We start from the raw sequence: 25,422 nt of genomic DNA, 5'->3' as shown, positions 1-25,422 counted from the left end.
AAATGCCCCTGAGCACAGAACATGTGGCTCAGTACCAGTTGATTCTATTAAGGCCTTTTGCCCTGTCTCCTTTTAGACATGGAGAATTCTCTTTTCATCAGGATTGTAGGTATACCTGTCTGTGATGACTCAGAGCCTAGTTAGTTAGTGGTCAGGCTCCTGTGAAATAACAACAACAACAACAACAACAAGAAGCTAAGCAGCAATCCCAGAATGAGCCTCTGAAGACCATCAGCCTTGGCTAGGACCTTTTGGGCTCCAGGGAGGCCAGAGATGGGTTTGAAGGGCTCTGTGGTTTGTAAGTGAGCTGATAGCTAATGGGCTTTGGTCTGGTGGCTGTAGGAGTCTTTGGACGCTATGCAGTAGTAGTCATAGAAATTTAAAGGAGACTCATTACTGGAGCAGTTATTGCTTTTGTTCAGAATGGCTCATCCCAGTCAGGCCCTATTAAATACAGCAATTTAACTGACACTTAGTGTCTTTAGGGGGATGAATTATCCTTTGGCCTGGTCACCTCCACTTTGAAATTTGATCACTGGTACAGCATGGGGAGAGCTGTTCAGGCTGATGCATTTGCTCGTGTGAGCCCTCTACAGTCCTTCATTCAGCACACGTTTAATGGGAACCACCTCTACACGCTACACTGAGTGGAGCTCTCATTTCTGATGAAAATGAAGCCAGCCTGGACCCTGCACTGAGGGAGCTCATTGCTTTTATTCAGTCAGAAATATTGATTGGCACCTACTGTGTGTAAAACTGGGCTTGGTATTGCCCAGGTGGATGGTGGCAGGTTGTCGCTCTCCACAGTCTCCTTACAGTCTTTATGGGATAGAGACATGAAGTAAGTTGCCTGGGTCCAGCCTGGAACTGAGTACACATCCTAAGGGGCCCTGGGAATGCAGGTCGATGGAAGGGTTGGTTGAATCTAGGGGCAGGATGGGACACTTTGTTGTGGAAGTGACTTAGTGAACCTTGTAGGATGTCATCTGTTGTAATGATGGGTGAATGAGGATAGGGGCTGGCACAAGGGATGGCTCAGAGCCCTGTGAAGCAGGCACAGTGTAAGTGACTATGCTCCCCTGCAGCTGTTAGCACTAGGTCGGTCAGGCCCAAGGAAGAGTTGGCTTTTGAAGTGCTGGAACTAGTTTTCCCAGTATTTGAGGACTGAGTGTTCTAGCTGGTCCCTCCCCACTTGGAAATAGGCTGCGAAAGCAGATTAGAGTGGAAGGGAGCTTGGAGCAAGACGGGAGGGGAGGGGTTGGTATTCCCCAGACCTGAACACCAGTGGGTAGAAATCCGGATTCTCCACATGTAAATATCTCTGATATGGCTAACTCTCAGGTGAGGATGACATTCAGAAGGAGCCTGGGAAGAATTCTCTCAGCAGTGAGCTCCACACAGGCATAACTGGGCAGTTCGTTCAGCAAATGCTTTGTTAATTTAGTAACGGGGGAAATGATTTCTCCTAAACTCTGCCTGTGTTGAGTTACTGTATGCCAGTTCTGTGATAGCTGTCACCTTCATTAAAATTCTAAAAGAATAGCATTTATTTACACCCTCGTTTGTTTAGAAAATAGATTTAGATGGAAAGAAAATAAAAATCACTAGTAATTGCACCACTCAGTTAAAGTTTGACAGGCTGCCCTTTTTGTCATGTTTGATATATGTATGAATGTGTGTGTAGTTTTTAACGTCCATTTTCCAGTTTACTAGACCAAGCACTTTCCTATTTATGAAAACATTCTAACTGGGGATGTGGCTCAGTAGTAGGGTCCTTCCATAGTTGGCACAGAGCTCTAAATTGCATCCCTGCTATTTTTAAGACATGCATGTGCATATGCTTGTGCATGTGCATATGCTTGCGCATGTGTGTGTGCTTGTGTGCGTGTGTGTGCGCGCGCGCACCCCCACACACACAGAGTGGGGGGGGGTTGATTTCCCTAGTTATCTTAGCCAGTGCACTTCTCAGGTTTCTTGTCCACAGACTCTGTTGTGAAGATGATTTGTTTCCCAGTTGTTTTCCAACCAGGAGCTCTGTTCTAATACTGGTGGTTCACTTTTCTGTGCTACACAGTTCAGTGAGTCTCCTGAGTGGGCCTCCCCTTTTTGGGGGGCACTTTGCCAATTCATCCAGAGCTACTTGAACGGCCATATTGAATTCAGTCCAGCCGACATTTGAGAATTTATTTACTCACTCCCCAAAACTGGGCTTGTATGTGCAGGTTTTAGTTTTTGTGAGTGGTGTCGTGGTAGCACATTTGTACCTCTAGCTGGTGGATACTTGAGGCATTTCTTCAGATTCAAAGGGATTGCAGAAGCTACATCCATTTCTGCCCCAAAGACCAAGTGGCTCTGAATATACACATACTCCGCACCCAGTCCTGTAGAGCACCGCGTCTGCCGTTTCTTCCAGTGCATCTGTGTGGTCCCTTCAGTGTCTGATGGGGAGTCAGTACTCCATGATTCTGTGGCTGTTGCTGATCACCTGCAGAGGAGTGCAGGAGATCTTTGAGAAGTCCCTGTGGTCCACCTGATCTACACTGGGTGTTCTTTCTATCTCTCTAGGGTCTCATTGGATCTTTATCAGCCTTTCTTGTGGCTTGCACTGGAGAGGAGCCGATTGGTGTCTTTCCTGTTTTAGGACAGTACAGACAATGTACTGAAAGGTCAGAAATTCAGATGAATAGGCCTCAGAGAGATGGCTCCATTGTTAAAGTGCTTGCTCTGTAAGCGTAAGAACTAGAGTTTGATTTCAAGAATGCATGTGGAAAAAGCCAGGCATGGAAACTCCTAGTGTTGGGATGTACAGACAGACAGATCCGTAGGACTCACTGGCCAGGTAGCCTAGCCTAATGAGTAAGCCACAGGCCAACAAGGCAGGTGGTACTTTTTTTGAGGCATAACCCTAGGGATTGTTCTTTAACTTCTAACATGCATAAGCATCTGTACCATGTACATACACACACCCACACCCACACCCACACCCACACACCCACCCACACACTCACACCTACCCACCCACCCACCCACACAGACACACACACACACACACACACACACACACACACACACACACACACAAATAAAAAAGAAAGACAGACAAACTGCTTCAAATTGATTTTCATCCCAGCTTGCTTCGGCCTGGCCAGGGCCCCCAAGAGCTCACCTAACCCACTGTTTCCAACTTTCTAGTAAATAAGAATTAGGGTCCACCTAAACTGTAAGGTGGTACTTGTGTCACAGTTCATTGGCATGCCACAAATTTATTAAGAATGACTTGCCTTCCAACAGTGCCAACTTCATTTATTAGTTTTCTGCTGCAGAGCAACCCTGTTGGGTTACTGCTACATCTTTGTTAGGTAAGACCATACCCAATTCCAATTAAGACAAAGAATGTGCAATTTCCTGAAGTCAGGATTGAGGTCATAACCTTGAGTGCTCAAGAATTTCAAGTGTAATTAATCCATCAAATTATGATTACAAAGAAGAAATACCCTATCAATATGCGATGTGCTGAGAGGGTCACCTACTGGTGACTGATTGTTCTGAGTGGACAAGGCTGGTGCATGTAGCATCTCCTAGGTGTGTGTCCCATTCTGGAACAGGTCACCTTCCCTTCTGATTCTTTCCTGTTTCTGTTGAAATGTGAAGCACTTGTAGGCTGCCATGCCAGTAGGGGTTGGCCTTTGCTCCTCCCATGCCACCTGTGCTTTCTCGGCCTTGATTTCCTGATGAAGTCCAAACTCATCCACAGGGGTATGGATCTTCTGAAAGGGGGGTAGGATGGAGAGGGGGGGGAGAAGGGAGGGGGAGAGAGGGGGAGAGACAGAAGAGGGGAAAGTGAAGGGGTAGGGGAGAGAGAAGAGGGGAAGGAAAAGAGGGAGGAAGAGCAGATAGTAAGAAGGGGAGAGATGGGAGGGGTGAAAAGAGAGGAGAAAGGGAGAGAGGAGAGGAAGGATGCGGCACCAGAGCATGAACATGTGAATGCATTGGTCATATTTCACAGACTCTTGCTACATACTGCTTCTTGGAGAAAATGGCTTATCTTCAGTGTCATTGTCCCTATTTTATGGGGTCATGCTCCTGAGATGGATCATCCTATAGCCTCCTTTTGGCTATAGACCTGGTTATGGTCCCATTACTTTACAGCTATTGATAAGATAATTCCAACAAAGTTGAAAGTGAAATGGAAATACAATTTAGCCCCCCCAACCCCCTCCCCTGCGCCCATTCTAGACATGACCCAGTAATGGCCTTCTCTCTCCCCATCCTGCTACAAATAGGAGGCAAGGACCTGGTCATTCCCCCCCTTGGTAATTCACATCTGACTCTAGCAGTTGGTTTTGTTTAATCCTTGTATTTCCCCCTAAATCACATAGGGGAACTCACAGATTAGGGAGAAGAGCTGAGAGTTTTGGAGGCATGTATAAATGGGATCTGGTTGGAGAAACCTGACTTTTCTCACTGTGGTTTTCCCATGGATACCACCAGAGGTATGAGATGCCTCCAGAGTTGTTGTGCATGTTGAATGGGCATCCTCGGTGACAGTCCTCAGCTGTGTGCCCAGAACAGACACGGTGAGCTGCCAAATGCATGTGCCCTGGTATTTTCTGCCCCTCCTACCCCTATCTGGAGCTAGCTGCCCCTCTGGTTCCGAAGCTGCTTGCTACCCAGAACCTGGCTTTCCTGGTTCTCTGGTCATATGATCTTAGGTGAGATATTTAGCTTTTATTTCCTCCTGGGTGACCTTGGCACTGTTTCCTTCCTCCCTCACAGGGTGGAATCATGTGAAGATGTTGGTGAAGACTCCTGTGTGCTTAGCCTAGCACTCAGCATACGGACAGTGCTAGGTTGTTAAGTTAAATCTCCCCTGACCCCATCCATCCTGTTCTCGTTCTGGCTGTATCTGCTTTGCCGCAGATGGGAACACCCCATTCTTGTATAGGAAGCCAATCTTTCAGCTTAGCAGGAAAGGAATGTCTGATGTTTCTGCCACCCCTAGTTGAATGCTATGCCCATCCCACAGTAGGGCTTGATTTAGGTCATTCTATCTTCAACCACACACAATGGGCTTCTCTGACTCTTGGAATCCATGGGGAGAAAGTTAACAATTGTAATTCCAAGAGCTCTGGGAAGACCCACCCACTCAGCAGGCATTATTTATTTATGCTTTAATCTTTGTAGACTACTCCAAGTTGCTTGATGCTCTCCAGAAAGCCCCTGAGTAAATGGAAGTTGTGCATACACCCAAAGTAATTAATGCACTTTCTACTAGTGCGGGAACATGTAATTTGCAGGAATGTGTGTCAAGACCCACCCTGCTAAATTTATACCCTGTAATTTGCAACGTTCGCTGGCTCCGAATCTGTGGAGCAGTGAGCGGTGAGAGGAGCTTACCTGCTTCGCAATTATATCTGCTGGCTGGTGTTGCAGGGTTGAGTAACTGGGAGAGAGGAGATTTCAATCACTTAAGTAAATGAGAAGTGGCTCCCTGGGGCCCATCTGAGATGGCCCTCTGGTAGGAAGACTGGTTAATCATGTTTCTTCCTCGCAGAGTTGAGAGCTGCTGGGGACGAGGAAGGGTAGACTAGAAGGCTCGGGTCCTGAGGCTTTCCAGGGTAGAAAGAGACCTTTGGCTTGGGAGAGGGTTTGTACATTGTCTCCCCTCCGAAAGCCTCCAGGAAAGAAGCACATGGGGCTAATTGAACAGAAATGGTTTAATGGAATATTTTATGAGCTGCATCTGCCCTTATCACTGGCTTTGGGGAGAGTCCTGTTAGTTTTTAAAACTGGAAGTCCCTTTACAGCATCTGCAGACCAGGGAGTTCTGTGATGTTCTTGTAAACTTTCTTGGTTGAAGAATCCTGTGGAAGAATCATCGCTGGCTGAAGTGCAGCCTTCCAGCTTCTGGCAGGAAGCTGGGAGCCAGGGCATGGCAGTTCCTACCTGAACGCCCCGTGTTTCAGAGGCTGAGGCAAGAGGGTTTCAAGTTCCAGGCTACACAGGGCTACATAGCAAGACCCTGTTCCAAAACAAAAACAGAAACAAAATAAAACAAAACATACACAGGGTGGGCTGGTTGGGGTTGCCCAATACAAGAATCCAGTAGAAGATGATATGAGGTTCCGTTAGCCTCAGCTCTGAAGATTCAGTTTCTTCCCAATGACCTTAGGTACCTTACTGAACCTTGTGTCTTTCCCTCATGTGTGAAATGGAAGTAATAGTATCTTTGATTGGACTGAATATGAGGTGTTTGTAAAGGTGCCTGGCACACACAGTCAATGGTCCTTTTTCAGGAATGCCATTTACATTTGGGGAAGGCACATATTCATTAATTACAAACACTCCTTGGCTACCCAAAGTGGGAGTGAAATGGGTAAACAAACCAGAAGTCCTGTATTCTTTGAAAAGCCATTTGAGGCTGCGTGTATTTGATTTACACCAGGCTGTGGATGGGAGTGGCCTGTAAAAGTCTCCACCATCCTTACCTCAGGGCTTTTCTAAGATGCTGGGGGCCTTCTCTAGAGTTGGAAAATATAGGGAAGGTTTTGGAATCTGGGTCAGGAGAGCCTTTCTCCCAGGAGACGATCGAGGGCAGCCTTAAATGTTCCTCTTGCGAATGTGGCTTTTCAGATTTGTGTCCAATTCCGTGGATAGCTGAGGCTTGGGGAAGAAGGGGTATTTTCTCTGTGCATGTGTGTCTGCATCTCCCCCTACTAAATATTTATGGGTTGGTGATGGCACTGGGAAAGACCTATGTTTAACTGACTGAATATTAATAAGCATATTTAAGAGAAGCGAGGTCTTTGTTTTTTACAGCAATGGCTGCATTCCTGTGTGCTGCTCTTCTGCAGGAAGCTGTGCCTTCCGAGGGAGCAGGGCTGCCCTGTTTGCCTTACAGGTTTTCCAGCTTGGACTGGATTTCCTCTGAGCACTTATTTAGGACAACAACAACAACAACACCAAAACCAAAACCCATGTTTATACTGGTGTTACCCTAGTGGAGATTAGAGCCTTCTCTTGAAATGTTGGTTATGAAAATAATATACACTGTGTTTCTGTTTGCTTGAATTGGTTTGGTTTTTGTTTTTTCAAGACAGGGTTTCTCTGTGTAGCCCTGGCTGTCCTGGAACTCACTCTGTAGACCAGGCTGACCTCGAGCTCAGAAATCCGCCTGCCTCTGCCTCCCAAGTGCTGGGATCAAAGGTGTGCGCCATCACTGCCCAGCTGTTTGCTTGAATTGGATGTACTCTTAGCTTTCTTTTTTCTTCAGTGGGTGAAGCACCAGGTATTACCCTCCTTCCTGTACATACACACACATACACTGTGATCTGCACACAGCTGGGGATCTTAGCCTGGCTTCCTTGTATTCACAAAAATGGATTTTATATTGTTTGCATGCCCATAGGTTCCCCAACTCCCATCTGAGGCACCTCCTTTTTACTTAGTTTCTCAAGGAGTTCATTTCTCTGAAAAATTCCCTTTTCTGCTGAAATGGACTAGGCCTTTTTGTCTCATTAAGTCAGATGCATCTGGGCTATAGTGTGGGGATACTGCCTGGGAGCCACAGACGGGGCTTTTAGATGTCTTCACTGTAAGATGGGCATCGTCCTGGCTGGCTGTTTGCCTGTCTGAAAAGACGACTTAGGAAAACAGCATACACAAAACCACTGGGGTCTGAGTTCACATCCACCAGACAAGCAGGAAGGAGCAAGAGCAGGGTAGAGGGAACCATGGACACGGGGAGGGGGGTGTAGGGAGGAGGGGTTGCAGGCCTGTCAGGCTAGCTATACTGCATGCCAAGTTCAGGGAGGAACTCTGCCTCAAAAATAAGATGAAGAGAGAGCAACCTCTGCCCTTCACATGATGTGTACTGGCAAGCGCAAATGCACATGGGTGGGAGAGGAGCGACCCTTTGCCAAAGGTTTATGTTGAATGATATTAAATAAAATTAAACTCCTTAGGCATGAATGGGCCTGTCCACTATCCCACTGCCACCCACGCTATGCCTCATAAATTGGGCTAGTGCAGCAGATATACAGTTTATTTTTTGGTTTTTTGAGACAGGGTTTCTCTGTGTAGCCCTGGTTGTCCTGGAACTTACTCTGTAGACCAGGCTGGCCTAGAACTTAGAAATCCGACTGCCTCCCAAGTGCTGGGATTAAAGCTGTGCACCACCACTGCCTGGCGCAAACACTTCTATAATTGATTTTTAAAAAAGTTTGGGGCATTTAACCCATGTAGAAAATGCTACAAGTCACTTCTCCTTATCCAAGAGTTCCACCACCACCATCATGGATTATTATGGTAGAAAAGAACACAAAGAAACATAGTGTTCAAGAAGATTATTTTCTTTGTCTTAAGACTCAACCACTTCTTTTCCAGAAATGCAGACTGCCTATCAGAACTTCACCGCTTACTAAAACACAGTTCTACCCTTTGCTTCTTTCTTGTTTTCTTTTGGGCTTTAAGAATTCCAAGGAAGCTTCTCTGAAGGTTGAGTAGCATGCTCAGGCTTTACACTTTGTCTGCACAGGAGAGGAAAGGACGTCTTACACTAGAGCGTTGGCATTCAGTTCTATGCCTGCTAAAATCTGAAGCCCGGGGTGGCCCCTTGAACTGCCGGTGGCACTTGGGATTGCTGGCCCCTTCTTCGATGCTGAAGCAGAGTAGACAGGGCAGCACTAGCCTGAGCAGACACAACTAGGAGAGTGGGTCCATTGCCAAGAATGCCATCTGCTGTCTCCCAAAGGCAAAGATTGATGACGGTTGTCTCTGCCTTCAATAAATAGAGAGGCTAAATATATTCGTTTATTTTAAGTTTGACCAGTCTTTCATAATGTTTCTTGTTCGACAAGGAGTTTATATTGGGAGGGCCCAAGTCTTTGATTCTCAGATAGATGGCAAACATTCTTTAGTAGCTTCCCAATTCTATTTCTTCAGTGTGCTTCTGAGTTTCTCTCTCTGTGGGACAACTGAGCTAACTTACACGAGGGATTGCTCATTTGGCATATCCCTGCTCCAGAGCTGATGCACATTTCTCATTGTGTATGAGGTAAGGTGCAAACTCCATCCTCTGGCTTGCAAAGCCTTTCCCAGGCTGCCAGCCCTCATCAGGACCATTCAGCCATTTGCTGTCATGTCTCCACTTACCTCAGGACTTCCTCTGGAATAAGATTTCTGTTTTACCCGACCTACAAAGCCAGGCAGGTTGCAAACTATTCTACGAAGCATTCAGGGCTAGGTCCTCTGGAATAAATGTCTCCCTCCTTAGTAATTCCGATATTTCTCTTGGTTCTCTTTTCTGTGTCACTTAGGCCTTCTGATGCTTATGAATGCTTGGGACTCTTCTGGTCAGGTTTTTCTTGTACTTTCTCCTGGCTTCCCTGCAGCTTCCAGGTCACTAGGTTTCTGGAAAGTCTCTTGGGGTGGGGAGGGCTGGGGTAGGGAGGGTAATGTGTGAGTTCATTGAATGAATATGCACTCTAAAAGAGAGCCAGTGACTTAGAGGGTCACCCACGGTGCCTCAACGCAAGAGGCTGAGCTATCTGCTGACCCATGTCGGTGTGCTTCCTTCTGGTAGAACCTTGAGTGATGGGCTATAACTGGCATCCTTATGGTATGGTATCTGGCTGTGGCACAAGAACTGTATCTGGGCATTAGCCACAGTTGTTTTTAATTAGAAATGTTTAATATCTCCTTTTTGTTACCGCTGCCCTTGAACATGGTTCTTACTATTGATTTTAATTACTCAACCTAGATTGCATTCAGTCTATTCTAAAGCTGTTAGAGGTTGGCAACCCTTAGCGATATATCTTCGCTTCAGGATGTGAACCTCTGGGGATCTTGAAACTAAAAACAAAACAAAAACTAGATTAAAAAAAAAATAGGAAGCAAAGAAACCCTGGTGCTTGCTGGTAAAGGATGGGGAATTCAAGCAATGTTTACATTCTAATTATTCCACTGCCATTCTGAAGTTATTTGCTAGTTTTGAAAAATTAAAAAAAAAAGAAAATCCATTATATATAAATTATGTATTAAATCATCTTACCCAAAGATTATTATGCCAGGTCTCACTAAAGAGAAGAATATTGTTTTTATTTATTTGCAGGGGAAATTCTGAAGAATACTATTTTCTCAGTGTTTCCTGGTTTTCTTATCTCGTCCTTGTAGTAGTGAGCCTGATTCACAGTGGAAGTCTGGAAAAAGCAAATTGTTTCCTACTCCTTCCCAGTAAGCAGGCCCCGTGTCCCCCCCACCCCCCGCAGCTCATTAACGGGAGAGACTAGGAGATGCGGATGACTGTCTCTTCCGGTGATGTTTTACAAAATCTACCCCCTTTTTCCTTCTGTTCAGTAGCTGAGGGACTGAGGGTGTAGCCTGAAGGCTTGCCCTACTGTTTGGAGGAGTCTAGTTCAGAAGGGCATTGCTGGAGAGAGCGGCCAAGGTGGGGTGGGGGTGGGGCATCACACCTTCATCCAAGACAGTTAAAAAGCCTGTGGCTGGCTTCTCCCTTAAGGTTCTCCTCGTGTGCCTTGTGGACCTGGGACTTGCTGCTGGACTGTGCCCTGGGACTCTGGGGCTGGCGAGTGTGGTCTGAGGTGCTTTTTCCACCCACACCTTGTCTCCTCCCTGCTGGCGGAAGCTGAGCTTTGAGTGGCCTTTCCGTGTTTACCCTTGTCGGGAGTTTTACTGGGGTGGGGAAGGTGGGTGGAGATTGAGTGGCTCCGGGCTGAAGTTTGAACAGAGGTTGTTTGTTTTGTGGGAACACAGAAGCTGATCTGAAAGGGGGAAGGGTAGAGACGGGGAGAGTGGGGGGTTTATGTACCACAGTCCCCTTTATCTACAAGAGTTACTTTCTTTTACCTATAGTCAACTGAAGTCTGAGAAAGTCACACAGAACATTCCAGAAGCAGACAATTCCTGAGTCTGAATGACATGCATAGCTTGATGAAATCCATCCTGCCGTAGTAGATATCAGCTGTTTAACATATAGCAGGGAGCCAAGAACCTTCTCTGAAGGCACAGGGAATTTTAGGGCAGTGATACATGTTTTGGGGGGGGACAGATTAATTGGTCTGAGGGGAAAATGATAATCTGGACAAAGCTGCTTCACGCACTGGTGGAGTGAGCAGCAGTTTCCCTTGCTTGAGACACTACCTGGGGAAGGAGTTCACAACAATTGAGAATTTTCTGGATGATTCAGAAGGTGCTAGAAAGTCCTTCTCTGCGTGTGCCCCTCTGAGGTGTGCCCACTTAGAAATCCAGTGTACACAGTTGGGGCTAATCTCCAACAGAATCCATGCTGAATGTCCTATCTGCCTGCTCATACGGTAGCAGCCAGCCTTCGGGGTTTTGTGTGTTTGTTTCACACACGGCCTCAATATGAGTCCATTGCTGGACTGGAACTTTCTATGTTAGACTAGCCTGGCTTTGCTCTCTTAGAGATCTGTCCGCTTCTGCTTCCCACGGGCCAGATTAAAGGTGTGTGCCACAGCACGTCTGGGTTATTGGGCATGCTGCTGTGGTGCTGCAGGATTTGGTACTGTCTGTGGTCACAACTCCTTTCCAGGGCTTCTGGGACACATCCCTTAGGGTGAGAATAGGGGCTTCTCTGCTGAATAATGATGAATAGTATTAAGCACCCCTTCTGGCTTTAATGGACTGATGTGACATCATCAAGGCAAATCAATGATGGCCTCTGTCACATCCAGGAGCAGCAGTGGCTGGGAAGTGAGCGGTACCTGTAGGGTGTCACAAGACTCTCTTGCTTGGGCAGCCTTCTTCATCTCCTCTCTCCTTTGACATGGGTGCCGCTCTCTGATCTGGAAGCCTGGCTGCCCTTCCTGGAGTGGAAGCTTCTTTCCTTGAGCTCTGGGCAGCAGTGACAGCTTGACACTGCCTTTTTGAAGGAGTTATTGTGACAAGAAAGAATGAGCAAAGCCCTATTAGACTTCTGACTGGGCCTCGGGCAGAATCAGGGATCGTTCGCCCAGTCTGTAGGCTCCGTTGACTATAAACCATTCCAGATTGCTTTTCTCTTTGTGTAGTTCTCTATAAACCTTGCTTTTTCTTTTTTCTTTTTGGTGTGTGTGTGTTTGCTGAAAACAACAACAACAACAACAACAACAACAACAACAACAACAACCACTACCACCACCTTTACGTGACAGAAGGAGAACTTCCAGTTTCACCTCATGGAAAAGTTCAGTGTAGCCCCTTGTAAGATTTAGAATAACCGAGCCTCACTCTAGGAGGGCTTGAGGACTGTGCAGGGCTGTAACTGGAGATGGTGCTCACCTCTAACAGTGGCATCCCCACTTGTGACTTGGATTTCTTTGGAATGAAATGGAACACACCTACTCGTGACCTTTCTGAATGTCCTCTGTAGTTTGGTTCAGCGTGCTTCAGTGGAATTGGGGCCTTGGGCCAAGCTTGAGACGTCTGCATGCCTGGGGTTTATCAGGGTGTGGCTGATGCCATTTTGGTGTTGAGAGTCAGGCTGTTTTGAGTGTTAGGAAAAATGAGCAAATCGATTAAAAATAAATCCTGAACATGCCATTCCTCTCTACAAGCTGCCTGTTCCCACTGGATCCACACATCATAAGCTGTGGCATGTGACATGGTGTGACTTGGACTGTGGACTGTTAGTGGCTCGGGCTGTAGAAGTGGCTCGGGCTGTAGATGTAAGGAAGGAGGCTGTCAACTGGGAGTGACGGAGACCTTGTCTGAGAGTCAGCTATACCGGTCAAACAATGTGTTCCTTTATTTATTTATTTTCTCAAGTAAATATTGTTTTAGAAACTTGGCCTGCATCGGCTGTGCACAGTTGTTAAATGCAGATCTCTGTACATTTTCAAGAAGTAAACACACCTTGGGTTCAGGGCTCAGATAAAGAAATAGAGCAACCAATACCGTAACACCCCAGGGAGCCCCACACCATGCTTGCACCCACCACTGTCCCAACTTCCAACACCACAGATAATTTTTTTTCTGTTGCTGAATGGGCAAGAATACCTCTTTTCATTCCATGTTAGAAGGCTCTCATTTCCACCCCCATTTCCAGAAGGCCAGTTATGGGATGACCCTCCCCCCACTTGGGTTTCGAGGACAACCCATCTTGGCAAGGACCTACCTCTGCAGCCTTGGGCTCCAGTCTCTGGCATTCTTGCTCCAGGCGCCCTTGAATGAGCTCTTCTGTCTTCCAGCAGGAATCATGGCCTGGGGCCACCTGGAAGACCCAGTACCCTGGAAACAGGAGTCCAGAGCAGGCTATAATTGTGGGCTTATAGAGTGTGCCAGGAAGGCTTGGAGAGACGTTGTGCATTCCCCACATAGGACAGATTAAATTTATAAGCTTTAATGAGACTCACAGTTCGTGTGTTCCCATCTCACCGTCCCACCTCGGGTAACTAAGTCTTACCTCAGGCACCAAGGGGTGGGTCTCTTGTTAGGGGTGGAGTTGGCAAGGGGTGGGGGCACCTGAGGCCAAGGGGGAGTTGATGAGCTTTCCCTTTCTTGACTGAGTAAGGAAGAGGCATCCATAGCCTCCACCAAGCGATTCCCTACTACTTTCCCTTTTTAGGTTAAGTCAATATTGGAATTGTGAATTCTGTAGCTATGGCAAATTCCTCTTCTCCCAACTTTCCGAGTCTCAGATTTTAAGAATTGTTATTGTTTTTTTTTTTAATACTTTGTAATTTGATAAGTTGGGTGACCTTTTCCTTTTAACTTTTGTTTCTTGACACCCTTGCTCCCAGCTTTGATAGAAACCATGCCATTTAGCCTCCTCTTGATCAATCATCTTGGATGCTTGTTTGTCCTCCAGATATATTCCCTATGTTGATACGTAAAGGAATCACTTTTGAAAACTGGATACAGTGGAGGATCTGCGCACATCCTCCTGACTCTCAAGGACTTCACTACAGTCATTGTTCTAGACCTTGAAGATCTAAGTCAAGCTACATTTGAGTTAAAACACATTGTTAGAGACTACCAAACTGGGCCTGAGCTAACCATACTGTCTTGTAAATTGCTTTCTCCTCTCTGACCATATTATAGACATTGTCCCAAGTTGTTGTGTTCAGGCTTGCAGGTTCTTCGTAAAGGCTGCTCCATGTTAGTACTGGTTTGGGATGGACCATTCGTCATCCTTATCTTGGTAAAGAAACAAGTTTTGATTTTTATAAATAATACTGTGAGGAAAAAGGAAGCGAACACCATCTTCTCTGTGTTTCTGTCTACACAAATGTGTCCTCAGGGAGAGATGTCTAGGTGTGGAAGGGGAGGGAGACAAATTGGGTGGATGCTGTTGGATCCTGTTCACTTGTTTCGTGGCCCAGGAAGCTTGACCAGTCAGTAAGTCCTATTCTCACCTCTAGTGTGCCAAAACCAGTTTCCTCACACCCATGGCAATCCTGAGTTATATAGATCATTACTTTGTTTAAAGAGTGACAGTTTTACTTGGCTCTGTTTAACTGTATGTGAGACTGTGGCTCTTGTCCTCTCCTGCCTCACCTTGCCCATGTGCATGAGTGCGTGTGTGTACACATGCGAGTGGAGGCCCAAGGTTGATGTCAGGAATTATCCCTCAGTGCTCCTCCGCTGTATATTGAAGTTCAGTCCCTCACTGAAACACAGAGTCAAGTCTTCCAAGCCAGCTTCTCTGGAGACTCCGCTGTCTCTGCTTTCTGAGATGGGAATTGCAGGAAGGCTGCATATCCACCTGGAGCTTCCTTAGGTTCTGGGATCCAGACTCGGTCCTCACCCTTACCCAGCCTCACACTGACACTGACACCTCCCAGGGCTCGGCCTTTTCCTTTGCTGCCAGTCATCTCCCATCAGTACCTTGGTTGCTGCCAGTCATCTCCCATCAGTACCTCGGTCACTCATTCCCTTTACTCATTTTCTTCTCGTTCGTTTGCAGTTTGCTTACTTTTTTTTTAAATGCCTTTAGAAAAAAAGTTGTTGGCATTTCTGCCTTGAAAGTTCTATAAAAGATCAAGTTGCCCCTATTTCTGGCACTAGTTGAAGGCTTTGGTTTTCTGCTTTGTTTTTATTTAATTAGGTGAAATTTTTCCTTTTGGCTGCAGCGTCCTGGCTGTTTGTAAATGCATTATCAGCTTGCAGCACGGAGTGGATCGTGATGTGAGGTGGAAAGTGAGCTGTGCCAGGCTTGGGGCGGGAGCCTGCTGGAGCTGATTACTGAGAGGGTACAGTGAGACCCAACCCCTTAAAAACTGTGGTCCTTCTTGTGGTTAGTTCAAGGCACACTGATTCAAGGAAGGGGGTGGGGAGAAGTGCTCCGGCTGCACGCGGCTCTGCATCAGTGCGCTTCCTGAGTCTGTTGGCTTGTTTCATGTCATACTGCTCCCTTAACTGTCTTGGCAAGTTCCCAGGGAGCCGGTACTTGTCACGTCCAGAACACGTGAAGAGTTGCCACCTTCCATGCTGGTAAACGGCCTGAGCTCCTTTCTAGTTATGTGGATGCAAGAGCTAGCTGGGAACCCAGTCCCAACACTGCTCTAGCCATGGATGACAAGGGACAGCTCTTGGTTTCATACTTCATTTCTGCCAGACCACCCTCATCACCTCCAGTAGCAAAGGCTTGCTGTTTTCCTCTGGATGAGAGTCCCAGCCCCAAATGCCACTGAGCTACAGCTGTCACTACTCCCTAGATACAGAGAGAAACAAATACAGGCCATGGGTAGGGTGCTGGTGGTTGGGGATTTCCCATGGGGACAGGGGATTGGCCTCTCTGGATGGGCCTACAGACTTAGCTGTCATGATCCGGGCTCATGGACACACAGGGCTGACTCAAAGGGTTGTGTCATTGATTGGACATGTGTGGACCTGGCTTGTCTTCCTAGACAAGAGCTGAGCTTGACCTCTGTGAGCTGGTTTTGTGAGGATGGGCGTTTATGGAAGGGTAAATTTGCTCTCGGGTAGCAGTGTCAGGCAATACTGACAGCCCACATCATTCTGAATGTCTTTGTGCCAGGAGCTCTGGAGGCAAGCTCTCACCTGCTAATGTTGGGTTGCCTCTGATCTTTGACTTTCAGCCTTGAAGAATTATTAGTTTGCACTTAAGCTAATCTAGAGGTGGAGGCTGTTTTGTAGAAAAATCTCAGGATCCATGAACTTCTCAGGAGAGAGAATAATAATATGAAATTTTTTCTTAGTAAGCAAGTTCGGATCAAGTTATTATAACATCCAAGCATGAAGGATTTTTTTTTTTTAGTTCCATAAATCTTAAACTACATATACATGTAGAAATCAGCCTAACCTTTGGGAATAATCCACAGGATGTTTGGTGGCATGCTTTTTATGATATAGTACATGGAAGCAACTGGGAATTTTTTCACCCACCCACCCTCACAATCATCTGTCCCTCTCCCCTATCCCCAAGTCCTTTTGATTTTCTGTCTGAGCCCAGGGTTACATTAGGACACAGACCTTTCTGTGGTATAGAGGCTGCTGCCAGTGCTGAGGGGCAGCTGAACAACAGACCTTTATGGAGCATTAAGGTATGTGAAGCGGCAGAAGCTCGAGTAAGTTGGGAGGACCAGGTGGGTATGCACATGGCCTGGGAGACCAGGGAGGGAGTCTTTGGAGAGGCGTGATACTTGCAACACACAAGAAGGTCCTGCACTGACCCCAGAGTCTCCCAGCCTTCAGAGTATGGAAGTATGGGACTGTTGCAAACATTGGATAAAGTGCTGAGGTTTGTTCTAGAGTTCAAACTAGAACAGGCTGAGACAAGCCAGGGAGGGTATAGGTAATGAGGGAAGGATTTGTTCTAGGGTTGTGGGAGGCAAGGATAGAGAGGAAGGAAGTAGAGATACCACCTGCTTGACCCGTCCTGGTTGCATGGCAGGAGGAGGAGCAAGCTTAGAGAGAACTAGGATTCTGTTTTAGATGCGGTAAACAGATGCTGTGAAGGAAGTATGTTTGCTGCTAAGGGATGGAACTGAGAAGCTTGGGTACAGGATGGAGTTGTCAGGAGAACAACTTAGCCAGAGATTGAGGTACCAAGTTGGGGTTTCGCTTTGGAGGGTCAAACCCAATATGAACAAAGTGGCCCATTCACGGAAGCCATATCTGTTGATTGTGCCAAAGGAAGCAGAACCGCGAGACTGTTGAGGGGTGGGTGGAGGAAGCTGCTTCCAAGGGTGTATGAGGGCCTCGGGGTGGGGGGTGAACAGGAGGTGTATTGGGGGTGGGTGGGTGTAACCTTATAAGGAAAAACTGATCCAGGTGGCCCAGTGTAGGAGAACTTTGGACATAGACCAGGCAGGCATGGTGGCCCACATCTGTAATCCCTGCATTCCTGCTGAGAGGCAGGAGGACTGAGGTTAAAGAACCTTTAGGCTCAGTCGCTGGGAGACCAGTGGTCACCCTGTGAGGATGATTGAGGGTCTGAACCAGCTAATGCTGGGGACTGAAGAGAGGGACCTGTATGGTAGCATTCTTCTTGGAGGTGGATCATGGTCTCAGTGTTCACCAAGCCTTTGACTTCTTGCCAGTGCCTTCATTCTTAACTGTCCCCATTAGCAGAGATCAATGCAGTAGCCAGAGACCAGGAGCTACACTATAGGGTATGCTATTGAATTTATTGAAAAATCATTTCTTAATGAACAGCTCGCTTCTCTTGCTTCTATCACTCTCTCATCTCACCTAGAACGATTCTATTGTACTCAGTATGGGGTGAATCCTTGTGCAGTTCGGATCACCCGTCTTCTAATTACTAATCATGTAGCTACATTATAGTGGTATGCCTTGGGAAATGACATATTATGTATCTACATGACACCTAGTTTTTATAGAATAGTAACTCTTTAATAGGGAATAATAATACCTTTAAGAAGTGAGCTGTGGTTAATCTTATGGCCTCTGTCTGTGTATTGTCATAAAATGGATGAAAACCTGGAAGTTTCCATTTAATTTTTTCCTTTATTACTCATGGAGCTTGTTAGGTTCAAGTTTTGGTCTGTTTCACTTTTGTAAATGGGTAAACTGAGACATGGTGTCAAAGTTGTTCCCTGGGATTGGATGGAATGGTATTGGCATTTAGGGCTTGTGGGCTATCATGTGTCTAGGATGTAAAGAACTCTGTAGTCTTACGAGTACTTTCCTTTTGCCTTTTCTCCCTCCCCCGTCCCTCCCTTCTCCCTCCTTCCCTTCTAAGATAACAGTTCACTGTGGAACCCAGGCTGGTCTCTAGCTCAAGTTCTGCAGGGGTTACAGGCGTGCCCATAGTCAGTCCTCCTTAATTTTACACTTTGTTTTCAGGGTGGTCATAATCCACCTTTTACAATCTGAAAAGCCCAAACAGGTTCCTCCCAGGGTTTCAGCTCCCTGACTCATCAGCTCTGACATGTCTCTCGCAAAGGTAAATTGCTCTGAGAGCTGCAGTCCTTGAGGACTCCCACAGAAAGTACTGCTTATCCCTTACTGCTCTCAGAACGTCCCAACAGCATTCGCTCAGTTAATTCCTCATGATGGAAGGCCTGTTGTCAGCTCAGTGGGAAGGGAGGGTGCCTCGTGAGCAGACTGTAGAAGCGGGATGGACTGGTTTAATGGATTAAACTACTTAAGAATATTTAAGAAGACACATTGGTTAATAGGCATTCTACCCTCACTTGGCCGTAGCAGTGTGGCTTTTTTTTCTTCCCCCTGGCAGAGTTCCTCTCCTAATAGGAAGTGATAAGCCAAACAGTTGTTCATTTACTGAGACTCGATGGAAAGTGTTGGGTAAGTCAAGTGAACTGGAGAGGGCCTTGGACCCCTAGGGAATAAGAGGCAGGTCTGACCCCTGGCCCTCTGGATAGTTTGTCTCTGGTTGAAGGGGTACAAAGGACCTGTCATCTCTTAACAGCAGAGTCTAGGACTAGGTCTCCCCAGTAGCCAGGAACCTAGTGTTTTTTGGCCAGCTTCGGCCTGCATTTCAGCAGGCTGGTTCTCAGTTGCTCAGTGCTAGATAGGAGGAAGGACCCAGAAATAACTTTTAAATGCTAAATAATACATCTGGAATAGGGATATGGTGTGCATTTGCCCAGTGTTGGGTACATATCCACAGAAACAAAGAGGGCATGCGTTACTCGGACATGGTCTACCAGCGCCTTGCTTTATACATGGGGAAACTAAGGCCTAGTGTGGAGAAACAATTGCAGACTCTTTGGAGCAGTTGGTCATATTGTAGCTTGGCTCAAAATTGCTGGGAATGTTTTACTCTGCATAATGAGGCCAACTGGTCTTTCAACTCCCAGAGATTCTCCTGTCTCTGCCTCCCATCTTGTTATGGGAACACTGAAATTACAGATGCATATTATGTGAGTTCTTAAAAGTTGTACTCTGGTCCTTATGTAAGCTCTTTGCCTGTGGAGCCATCTCCCAAGCCAGAAGGCTCTTGATTTCTAGATGATCTCGTGAGGGAAGGATCTAAGTGACATTGGGTCAAACAGCCCCAATTCCAGCAGGCATTCCCTTGTAGAGGGCATGGATGAGAAGGAGACATAACCTTCTCTAACACCTGCAGAAATACCAGAGCTCTGGGGAGAGTGTGTGAGAAGGGATGGCAGGAAAGGAGGAGTAACAAGCATGACACCTGCTGCTGTGCATCCTTTATTGTCTGCTTACGCTCTGTTTACCCTTCTAGCATCCTTCCGTTGTCGCAACACTGCCAGAGGTGGATTACTGAGGCTCAGAAAGGCTAACTTACTTGTCTGAACTCACATAGCTTTCTATACTTATCAGAGACTTAGACCTTTGAACTTGTGTTGAACCTAAGTCTGGTGTTCCTCATAGTAGAAGGGGTGGGAGGTGGGCAAGGAGTGAAGGCTGGCTTTTCCTTGCTGCCCCTCCTCCCAGGCCACCTCTTCTGTGCTCCTTAGTGGTCAAAGTCTCGGAGCTCCATTTAGCCAATTGCAGCTTCTGTTGACCCACCCGCTCTGAGCCTTTTTCAGCTGAGCTGAGGGATGGGGAGGCAAAGGGGTCTAGGGAAGACTGTGTTGACTTAGTTCTGATGGAAAGCCTCTGAGCTGGTGGCCAGTCTTGGTTATTTTTGCCTTGGAATGGCATGGCTTTGTATGTGGCTGGATAAATCTGTCTGATGGGATACACTTAGCTTTCCCTCCAGGATTGGCTTTTACTGTGCAACTGTTGCTGCCTTTCAGAAAATGAAAGGAATTCATAACAGAGCAAAGCTCCCAGATGGGCGTCCTCACATTTGCGCTGTCCCCTCCATGGTGACGCTTGTCTCTTGCATTCCTTTCCAGCTGAGGGGATTTGAGGTTTAGAGTATCATCCGCAGTGATATTTATTTTATTTACTATTTATCTTGTGTAGGTCTCCTCAAATGTTAGTGTAGCTTTCATTCTTTATAATTAATTTTATTCATGAGATGTTTTTAAAGCACACAGAAAGTTACCAAAAACAATGCCTAGCGAGCCATTTGCTTACCACCTGTTCCTCTGGGTTCTGCTGCTTGTGTACCTGTGCCCATGCGTACCCACCTTTGCCCATGCGTGCCCACCTGTGCCCCTGACCATGGCCAGGGTAGTTATCCTTTACACCCGTGACCCCTGAAGTGCTCCTTTCTGAGCTGAGGATGAGCGGTGTTCTGCAGTTTGCTTTTCCACTTCCTGTTAAGTTTCTCAGATTTATCCATGCAAATTCACTTCACCCCAGTTCATTCCACGAAAGCCCTGAGTGCTGGTGCACTGTGGGAAAAGGTGTATGTTTCTCTCTGTTCTCCCTCTGGTGAACATGTGGTGGGGGTGGTGTGTGTTTGTGTGTGTGTGTGTGTGTGTGTGTGAGTGAGGTGGGGAGAGAGCGCGGGAGCGAGAGAGGGTGCACTAGCAGAGCTTGAGCAGGCACAACTCCTTTGGAGTAGCATCTGCCCTTCCTCCTAAGTGTAATCCAGGGTCTCTTATGTTTCTGCCTGTGGGAGCTTCCACCCTATCCTGTTCATGGGAGCCACCACAGCTGGCTTTTTAGCCTTTCTATTTATTTATTTTTAAATGTAGTTTCCAAGGATTGGACTCAGGTCATCACAGGATAGGGTTTTTGTTTGTTTGTTTGTTTGGTTGGTTGGTTGGTTGATTTTCTTACTTATCAGATCTCTTGTTAGCCCTGGTTTTTTGTCTCCTGTGTCATCCTGTGCCCTGTGCATCATTTTTTGCAGCCTAGGGGAATCCTCTTGGACCTTCAAGTTGCCACTGGGCGCTCTTCAGAGTCCTCATGCTTGTGCCAAGCCTGGGTTCCTGGTGTTCCACTTCTTGCCACTTGAGAATGCCATGCTCTAGATTTTTGCAAGCCTAATGGTTGTGGGTGGGAGCTTCCATGATCCATTAATCACTCTGTGATTATAGTAACTTAGCACTCCTTCCTCAGTAGGAGAACCTGCTGTGGATGCTTTGTCTAGCCCTGCTTCTGACCACAACATCCTTTGTGTTCTTGCATGCAGTTTTGCAAGAATATTTACATATCCACACTTTGTATCTTTCCCAGTGGATGGGGTATCTGAACCATGTTTATAGAATTTACCCAGTGACCTGGAACTTCACATTTTAATGCAGTTGTATTCAATTGCCTTTTCCTTTCTGGCCTGTGCTTGTTTTGAGTCTTAGTTGAGAAATCCTTCATCATCAAGATGTGCTTTGGGGCCAGAATGAAGGTCATTTTGCTTTTCTGGCTCATTCCCTGCCTGGCATTGTTATGTTACAGTCTTGCCTGCGGTTTGGGAGTGTGCAGGGGGAGGAGTAGTGTGAGCAGATGGTCTGTTGTGGAATGGATCTCAGAGACTGTGGAGGTGGCTGCGCTGATCTCTGGGTGTATGGGGATAAACTAGGGGCTGAAATACAGCCCTTCCTCTTGACCTCCGTCTGCTTCTGATCCTGAGGGGAGGGGTGGTTAGCTTTATCATAAGCCTCGCTTATTACCAGCCTGATGAAGTTGGTCAGAAAACTGGCCCCTCTCCTGACCTTCAGCTCAGTTCCACTGACCCCCACCTCTGTTGCTGCTGCTGCAAACTGGCTGAGCAAAAGGTTGGGGGTGGGGCACATTGCAGTGGGGACAGGGCTCATTGCTCTGGGCTCTTGCTGCATCCTCTGTGCAGCTCACCTGGTGAGGACTTGGGTAAGCCGGAAAAGAGAACAATAGGAAATAGGTTCAAGCTAGTCTCTCTGTGCCTCTCTTCCTGGGAACTGAGAAAAGCTTTGTTCTGCAGGTCCAGCATCATTGATCCACTGTATTATAAGTTCAAGGCAGTTCAGATGAATTTATGTCAGAACTGGAAATAAATGTCTCTAGGAGTCAGCAGGTTCTTCTGTCCCCATACTGTGGTCAGCAGCCATTTGTGGGGTGTGTATGGATGCATGACACTCCGTGATTGTTGCTCCAGACACAGGGCAGCAGAAGAGAGGAGGTTCTCTGGGGCCAGGGGACCATTAGGTAAACAGCAGCCTCCCTCTCGTGAGGTGAGTGGGGTGGGGTGGAGTGGCAGATGGCACCTTTGAGGTTGATGCCTAGTTATACATGCCCATTCCCTGTTGCCTGAGGCTTCTTGACCTGCAGCCTTAAATTGTTAGAAAGACGCAAAGGGCAGACAATTATAAGCATTGACTTCCGGTTACACAAGAAGTTCATTACTCCCTACCCCAGAAAGAAACCCACTCTTCTCCGTGGTAGGCCTGGGATACAGAAAGTTACTCTGAATGATTTTAAAGATTTAAAAAAAATTGCATCAGTGAAAGATTTATGAGATACTATTCTCTATTTTAGATAGGTGCCTGCCCACTAACTTTAGCCCAGATTCCTGGCCTGCAGGACTGAAGTATTAACTATCTGACCCTCTCTAGCTATGTGACCTTGGCTGAGTCTTTTCTTCATCTATAAAATGGGCAGGGGATTCTTCTAAGAACTTAAAAAAAAAAGGCTATTAAACCCTGCCACATTCCAGCGCTTTGGCAGATAGTAGATCTTCGCAGAGGAAAGCCTGCAGTACTTGGCATCTCATGGGCTGTTAACAGAGCCAGCCGAGGAACAAACTCAGCTATGGTGTGGCTCACGGTTCAACTCGTGGATTGTCGTAAGAGGAGCTGCAGGGTCCCCGACTGTCAGTGGCTCAATAGCTCCCTGAAACAGGAACACCATTTCCACATAATTTTTCTATTATATATGGCAAATATTAATACATATTAACATGAAGTGATGCATGGACATGAAAATATACATAAAAGTATAAGCAGTGGCTTCAGCCCAAGAGGGCAGAGGTCCAGAGAAAAATAATTTACAGAGCTGACTCCTTAGGGAAACTCTGAGTTCCTATACTTCCTCCTGTGATCTTCCCTTGCTTCCTGAACACTGGCCACTGGCTTTCTTCCCTAGCTTGATTTGTAAGAAGGAAACAAAGCATCCATCATCTTGGAGCACTTCCTGGGAGAAACAAGCTAGCCATGAAGCTGTGTGATGGGCAGATGCTGGGCTCCATCACTAGCCTAGTGTCCTTCTCCATAACTCTTGCTGAGCGAAACGGCATGTGATGAACATGATTTTCTTTCAGGGTCAGGGAGCATGTTTATATTATATCTGTGCATATAAAGGGTCAGCTGAAGTGTGGAGTTATGTTACACTTTCTCAGCAATATGTCAGAGTGACCCTCCTCCATCAGATGGGTAAACAGAGGCAGCAGTAGTGCAATGAGCTCATGGGGCAGAGAGAATGCAGATTAACAAGGCTGAGGGATGGGGGCTGGCTAAACTCAGGTGCTTGGAGCCAGGCCAGACCCAGACATCCTTGTGTGACTGCTGCCTTCTTGGTGACAGCCAGATGCTCCCATATCCAAGCTTGAACAGGAAGATATTTGCATGATGAGGACCAAATGGCTTTTGGAAAAATACACAGGACAGATGTCTGAGGTTCTGTTTAGTGCTCACACCACATGGGAACAGTCCAGAGTGGAAAGGCTCTTCAGACATGTTCTAGGTATGCATATAAACAAATCCCTGACGAAGAGCTCACTAGGTGGTGTTACCCTTCTGTAGGTGAGTGTAGGTCTATGTCCATGCAGGTGTGTCTGCATGTCTCAAGAAATGAGTCATGGAGAAAAGTGCGGAAAGGTGGTAGGGAAGGAAGATCTGTCTATCTGAGATCTGCAAGCATGAATGCTAAGCTGCATGTGTGCTGCACAGATGAGTTTGTGCACCTTGTTTCCGTTCAGTGGTGCCCACAGATCTAGGTGGTCAGGAAGGGAAGCAGGAGCATGAAAGGCCACTGGGCAGAAGTGGGAAAGTGGAGCCTGCTGACTGTTTGCAGATGTCCAGTCAGACTCCACCGTGACGGATGCTGCTGGAGTGGAGAGCAAGGAGAACTGCCAAAGGACACCAGCTGTCAGGATGCAATCCCCATTTCTCAGCTGGAAACGTCTGTGTCACTAGCTGAATGTTCAGGATGATTTCAGCGGAGCCGAGCCCCGGCCGCCCGGAGTTTCTAGTTGTTCCGGTTCTGTTCCCCACATCAAATAAGAATGTGGGCCAGGGGCTCTGGAAGAAGCTTTAGCAACAGACTACTGTCTTCTGCCTGACAAGGAAGGGCTTGGCTTTCGCTTTTCCTTTCGTGCACAGATGGTGCAGTTATTTTCAGTGAAGTGATGTTCTGCAGGGGAAACATGCAACTCCTTTTGATTCTCTGACTTAATGAAAAAAAGAGAGGAGAGGAGGAGGAAGCCAATTTCGGGTTAATGCTGGTCATGTTTTTATTTAAATATGTTCCGATATACCGACGTGGGAGAAATATTGCCGTCACTAGAAGGCCTGGTTGTTGGGCTGAAAGGGTTTCTAACTTTTCAAGCAGACAGGATAGCGATCTACTTGTTTAGGTTCCCTGTATTCCTTAGTTTAACGATGTATGCACAGGTCCCACCCGTGTGCTAGAGAAATGGGGTAAGGGTGATGGGGCGGTTCAGGGATGGCAGTTAAGGTACTAATGCCGTGACTTCTTCAGGTTGTCAGTGATACTTATGGAAGAGCTGGGAATGGTAGATGCCTGGGGTGCAGAGCTGAGGACGGAGCCTGTGCTTCTGGGTGGTGTGTGTGTGTGTGTGTGTGTGTGTGTGTGTGTGTGTGTAGGGGAACATTCTGCCTAGCAGGAACATTCCTCTAGAGGTGACCACTAGCATAGCCCGGGATTAAGGAAGCACAGCATGGGACCAGAGGGATTAATAGAAGGACCAGCTTCAGGCTGGGTGCCTGGGACAAGTTCTCAGATTTGATAACTTATGCTGGGGTTGAAGAATGAGCAGGAGGAGGATAGGGTATTGGATTAGATTTCCAGTACAATTGTGTGGCTTGAACATCATCAGAGATTGCTTGTCTCACAGTCAGAGAGATCTGGGATCAAGCTGTCAGCTGGGTTGGTTCCTTT

General features: G+C 46.8%; 1 protein-coding gene across 6 annotated transcripts in view; it reads left to right on the top strand.

Moving 5' to 3' along the window:
• Ldlrad3 (low density lipoprotein receptor class A domain containing 3) overlaps window positions 1–25,422 on the top strand; it is a 241,043-nt gene that overhangs the window by 42,848 nt on the left and 172,773 nt on the right. The window contains exon 1 of one of the 6 annotated variants that reach the window (XM_031371154.1): window positions 16,904–17,027. The exons of the other annotated variants lie outside the window; for them this stretch is intronic. The gene's annotated coding sequence lies outside the window, so the exon portion shown is untranslated. Of the gene's footprint in view, window positions 1–16,903; window positions 17,028–25,422 lie in introns of those variants that run through there. 6 annotated transcript variants of the gene reach the window in all.

This window comes from Mastomys coucha, unplaced genomic scaffold (genome assembly GCF_008632895.1).
Source record: "Mastomys coucha isolate ucsf_1 unplaced genomic scaffold, UCSF_Mcou_1 pScaffold15, whole genome shotgun sequence".
NCBI classification, from domain to species: Eukaryota; Metazoa; Chordata; class Mammalia; order Rodentia; family Muridae; genus Mastomys; species Mastomys coucha.
The sequence above is the reverse complement of the archived record's forward strand: the minus strand, read 5'-3'. Positions and strand labels throughout refer to the sequence as shown.